The 6,154-nt window shown below is 38.6% G+C and overlaps 1 long non-coding RNA gene and 1 pseudogene across 1 annotated transcript; both read right to left on the reverse strand.

Moving 5' to 3' along the window:
* Window positions 1–1,549: 1,549 nt before the first annotated feature.
* On the reverse strand, window positions 1,550–2,157 carry LOC120292995. The gene is made up of 3 exons (XR_005550647.1): window positions 2,047–2,157; window positions 1,775–1,848; window positions 1,550–1,591 (listed from the first exon to the last, which is right to left on the reverse strand). It is a non-coding gene; the product is annotated as an uncharacterized LOC120292995 (long non-coding RNA).
* Window positions 2,158–5,678: 3,521 nt separating this feature from the next.
* Window positions 5,679–6,154, reverse strand: part of LOC120292568 — a 10,098-nt pseudogene continuing 9,622 nt past the window's right edge.

Raw genomic sequence — 6,154 nt, forward strand, 5'->3', positions numbered from 1 at the left:
AAATTAGAAGTATCATTATATGCAAGAAGAAAATAAGGAAATTCATGACACTTGACATGCAACAACCGGCTTCACTTAATTGGTACCTTGATAACACCTTAAAGTTTCTTCTTTACAATGTAGATATTTCTGTGGGGTTAAACTAATTGACAAAATCATTAGTAACTAACGAAATTCGCATAATGCGTAAATATCACGTGATTACTAATTTTTATAGAAATTTTTAGTTAATCAACGTAGATGTTTCCCCTCTTGTTCTGTGCTCGCATTTGCTCCATGTATGGAGCTTGAAAAGTGATCTTGAATTAAGAGGTACATGAATGGTCTCAAATGTAACTTCCTGATCATATATGTCACGTTATCAAAATTATGTGATCCCAGAGATCCCTATATCAGCTTAAGCTCACTGATGAAAGTGTAGTTCAGAATCTCATTGCTTCAACATCATTTCTTTGTTCAAATTCAATCGTTACGCTGGTTATTTCTCTACAAGATTCAGGCGCTGGTAATTATACTCGAGGATATGTAATGGAGCTTTATATATAGACAAACGGGAGTGAGAGCAAAAATTATTGTGTTTTCAAATTTGGAATTTGCCACAATAAGAGTACGGGAGGTTGTCTTCGAAATTGCTTTAAACCTCAATATCCATATATCCATCCATCCACCATGCATACATACATACATGCATGCATGTGCATCTATAAATGCATATTATTTTTTTTGGTTTTTTACGCACATTAAAATATATTTTCTTTCAACAACAATAAGATAGGGGTCAATATTTTCATCCAACCATACCTTTAATTGTTTGATTTCAAATTTTTATATTACTCACATGCAAAGTTAACCAAAATTAGATGCATATCATTCCCATAGTGATAGCCTACCATGCAATCAAAGGCGTCATTGAGAAAAGCATGACCCTAAGACATTTTTTTCACATCTCCTCGCCACGTTACCCACCTGTAACGTATCATACCTCTTGTAAGATCATTAAACTCGTCCATGGAAAGAAAATTAGTCCGTAATTAATTTCTTTAAGCTCAATTGCACAAAATTTGACTCTCATTCTAATTGCAGCCCTCGAAATTTTATCACATTCCAAGCATTAATCACAAACTTACCCTAAACTTCTGTTCCAACATACTTTTGTGACGCCATCCATAGAAGATCAACCAAAAGAAAAGAAGCAGATGAGAAAATCATTTCATGCATGTGTTTTAATCAGATCCATATAGTGTCAGCTTGGAGCCTAGAGTAGAGAGAGGGGGGCTCAGAAAATCTTCCAGATGTGAACCCCCCAGATCTGTGCGCGAATGCTTTTCTCACTGGTGATGTCAGAAATGCTATCAAAAGTAATCATCCGATGCTGAGCCAAAATAAAAAAATAATTGATTTCTATGATTTTTGTGATGCCAAACCTGGGGTGGAGGCTGTTCTTGACCACTTTCTGGCCGTACTTCCTCCATTTGTAGCCATCGTCCAACACATCCACCTCGCTCCTCGTCTGGAAGCAGAACCTGGGCTCCCTCAGCTTCCTTCTCACCTTCATCTTCCTTTCTCCGCCGCCGCCGTGGAGCTCCGCCACCTGCGAGGAAAGATTTCCTTTAAAGATTCACCCTTTAATTCTTTTCACTATATATACCCTTCTCGTACTAAGTTTGCTTTGATTAAGATTTATATAAGAACCATGTATCGCATCGATTTGGTAACGAATATTTGGTATATGCGTGATTTGTTTCGAAAGTGGTAAATCAAGACGGAGAAGTACCACGAATTGTTGCCTTCACTAGGATTCGCGCTGCAATTCTCGTCGCTGACAGCCTTTGGATCGTGTGCGCCAACCTAAATTCGCCCCCATAAGCAACGGTTGTTAGCTAGAGCCACACGTGCACAAGCATTTCAACCATCATAACAACTAACAAGAATCAAAAGGAGGATTTAAATTCATTATAATGCACAACATCTCAGAAAGATATCATACGGTCAAAGATATAATAATTGATGCTATTTTCGGTCATACAGAATTCATCTCTCAGCAACCTGGTCATTATTCCATGACGATCTGGCGACGAGGCCGTTGTGGTGGCCCAGCCCAACCCTGCTAGTGGTGGTGGTTGCGGCGGCCGTGGCGCCCTCGCCGGCGGCCATGAGGAGGCGCCGGCGTCAGAACCCGAGCACCTGGTTCTGGTCTTCGAACGGACGAACCCGATCTCATGAATGCCATGACTGGCGCCGGAGAAAAGGTGACTTGAAGGTCGTAGTTCGGAACCGAGGAGGACGACGAGCCTCTTTCGCCTTCCATTCGGATCGAATCCTCCCTTCTCCTTAAATTATCTGGCGCCGATTAGAGAAGCTCCCAGCTGACCAATTCCGCTCGGTGCGCGTCCGTACGACCTGCTCGAGTGTTGTCGAAGGCAACTTCTTGCGTTCACACCCGAGTGCAAGTAAGTGTGCTCCTCCAGGTCAACTGGTGAACGCTACGCGAATGTTTTCCAGGAGAAAAATTATTCCCTTCCCGTCTCGTTCTCCTTTCTCCTTCTCCTTCTTCTCTTACTAGGGTTGTGCCTGTATCTTCAGTCAAGTCTAAAGGAGGTGTATTATTTAGTATTACTATACTGTGCAGTCTCTCTCTCTCTCTCTCTCTCTCTCCCGAACCCTATATATGCAGTAGAGATAGGAATATTTTGCCCAGTTCATCGAGAAGATATGCGTGTATTTCGTTTGATGTACAAGACAGAAACTAGAGAATGATGTTTGTCCTTTTAGCTCGACACACTTTAATCTTTTGAAGAGCGAGATATCAATCCCATTGAACAGATAATCCTTTCCTTTCCTTGCCAAACCAGAAATAAATAAATAAATAAATAAATAAACAACTAAGAGGTACGAAGGGAGTGGACTCCTGGAAGTCCTTATTTGTTGAACCAAGTAGTACCAAAGAGCCCTAAATCCTAAATTATCACCAAGGAAATATTACCCGGCTGATCTAGATGTGAATAATTTTGCTTTCGAATTGAAATTTTCTAATTTATAGATCCGTATGGGAGCACATGCTTAACGTCTTTTAGGTGGAGTCTCACTCAATACCATGAGAACAGGGCAATAGTGCGCACCAGGGCTTAGTGAATGCGAGCAACGAATTCTTGAACATGAGGAGTGGGGAGTTTCGCAATTTCAATCTTCAACTCTAATCTTGCATCATCATCCATAATCAGTTTGAACATTTACGCTTGACTAAAACATGGTAAGATACACGTGATCAAGAGAGCTGACGTATTCATGTATATAAGCTATGTCTCTTGGTTTATTAATCAGTTACACTGGTTGGATAATTGGCTGCAAAGCTCATTTAAAAAGTCCATTTATTGCTGCTATATCTTCAGAAAATTTACGTCTGTCTAGTAAATCTTGATCATCTAAGGCGAGCATATTAATGACAAAAAATTTCATATCTGAGAAATGGTAAGGGTAAATTGATATATCTAATTGGCTCGTAGAGGCTCAAATTTTTTTGAATGGATGTGGATGGATGAAAACATTGATGGATTCAGCTTAAACTTTCTGATCTTTGTTGAGCAAGATATCATGATTTTGCTCCATCCCAAAAAAAAAAATAGGATAAAGGGCAATGTCTTAGATGGGTGAGAATACAAAATGGTATTCATTAAGGGTGATTAGCTCCCAATTCGATTCAATGAAACTAATCACTATTTTCTTCATGTTTCCATATGGATATCTTATTGTTCAAAGCATGACTATGAACAAATTTAAAACTCAAGACAAATCCTATGCTTCCATCCGAATATCTTATTGTCCAATTACAAGTTCCTATTTCCTCAAAAACAATAGACTAAGCCCACTAATTTTTTTTGAAGAAAATAAAATAAAATAAAAAGTATATGAAGTTGACCTAATTCGATTTCCCTTGTAAGGGGAACCAGATCACTTGAACACCGATTCCGCTTTTAGGAATTAGGAACTGACCACTCTTGGGAACCAAACCAAACAAGCTGGTCCAGCAGTTCCAGATTTGATCGGTCCATTTTGAACACCCCTAGCATTCATGTTGAGAATTTACAACCTAAGCCTCTGGTGGCATTGGGAGGTTTCATTTGGAACTTTGATTTGATTTATGATTTAATCTAATTCTTCCTTTTGGGTACATAATTTTGCTTGTTAAAGGTCCTGAACTCAGTGGTGACCACCCCATCTTGCCAATAGTGAAGATTGTTAAGCATTGGCTTGCTGTCTCCAGCAACTTCCTCAAAGAGGGTTTGAACCAAGCTTTGGAGTTTGTAGGTCCTGCTTCGCACCCGTCGGTGGCCTTTCTCTGGAGTTTGACTTATATTCTCTCCACAAATCAGGATTGTAGTGATCGATTCTGCAACTATGTTAGCAACTTTTGCTTAAAGGTTTTGATTCATTTGGGTTCCGGAAGGGCATGCTTATTTTCTCCGACCGCCCTCAGTGGCATTAGCTTATGCACTTGTTTCCCGTCAAATGTGCCATCAATGTCAAGTGTTTTCACAATGCAAACTTCTACTCCGTTGTTGTCATAAGTAGGGTGCTCATTCGACAATTTTTTTTTCAAAAATCAACTTGCATTTATTGAAAACAATCCTCCAAGAAATATACAGCTTTTTTTTATAATTGTTGCACACCAAATAAAATCCATATTTGTTGTTTTGATGTTCTTTGTAATTTAAGTTGGAAAAAACTGAAGCATCCCTGAAGCGAAGCAATTTACAGCAGAAATCATTTCCCAAACATCAGGTCTCCATTTCCATGTGGTGGCCCATATTGGTCTAAGCGACATCATGTCATATTGAAAAAAATGGCAAAAGAAAAACAAATGAAAACATTTTTTCTCTAAAAAGATATCATCAACTCAGGTAATTTGGTAAATGAAACACCATCGGGGAGAAATCAGAATCGAGACTTTGTTCGTATACTTGAATTCATAGAAGGACTCTCCATACTTCAAATTGTCCATTGATAACATCAGTATAAATCGCAGGTACTTATAAGTTTCTACCAGCTTTTCTTCATTCTAAGCTGCCCTTTAACTTTTCGAAAACAGACTAGCTGGTTGTGTCACTACAGGTATTTTGATGTTTTGCATATCCATATCTTGATTTGGTTTTTCTCTCAGATCCTTTGAGTCTTGGTAAAGGGTTAACATCTCAAATGATAAATTAAAAGCAGGATGAAGTAGAAAAGAGAATGAGAGGAAGAGAAGACAATTCTAATAGACCCAAACGTTGAGTGTAGAGAGGATGTGTACCGAATCAATGTTGTGGAGGAGTTCCTCGGTGGTTCACTTTCGAGGTCAACAGAAGTGTTGAAGTCTAGACATTTAAAAGAGCAAAGAGTCCTTCAATGAGGGAAATTATGATAGTGAGAGTATCAAAAAGATTGGTTTACAAGATTATGCCATGTGGCAATTCTAGTATTGGTAACCAACGATAGATAGACTGCCATGTGTCAAGGGAACACGGGTGAATCATTAGATTGTTTGTGTGAGGAGAACACAGCTGACACCAGCACACTGGAAAGGGTTAGGAAATAGATGAGCCATCCATAAAGGCCTCGCTCCAAGCCTACCAAATTAAAAACTCTGTAAAACATTCCAAAGAAACAAGGATAACCTACAATCCCACCACCTATCCAAGTTATCTTGCATTGAACAATGTCACATCAAATAAACCTGCAACAAATCCCTGATTCTGACATTTGTTAATAAGTTCAACAAATTATAAATAAAAAATTGACTTTTTCATAAATTAGAGGACAAAATTACACATCTATACCGTGTTTATTAAATTTTTAGAGGGATGAAGTGAGATTGTTTTTTAATTAAATAGGCAAAACTAACAGCAATTATAACAAGAATCAAGCAATCATGATGCTTGCTTAAGACCAGGAAAGAAAGAAGTCATATTTTCAGCAGTTAGGACGCACTAGGCCAAGGCATTCTCTTAATAAGAAGGCATTATTATCATGGATGAGACTTTAGAGCTTTCCTCAGCAAGAGGCAAAGCTGTCCTCGATCTGTGACTTCAAGATACCATGATGCATTTTGAACATTCAATCCCTCAGTACTTTACTAGATTTTCGATGATATTTATTTCTGGATGAAAATGAAATA

This window comes from Eucalyptus grandis, chromosome 4, assembly GCF_016545825.1.
Source record: "Eucalyptus grandis isolate ANBG69807.140 chromosome 4, ASM1654582v1, whole genome shotgun sequence".
NCBI lineage: Eukaryota > Viridiplantae > Streptophyta > Magnoliopsida > Myrtales > Myrtaceae > Eucalyptus > Eucalyptus grandis.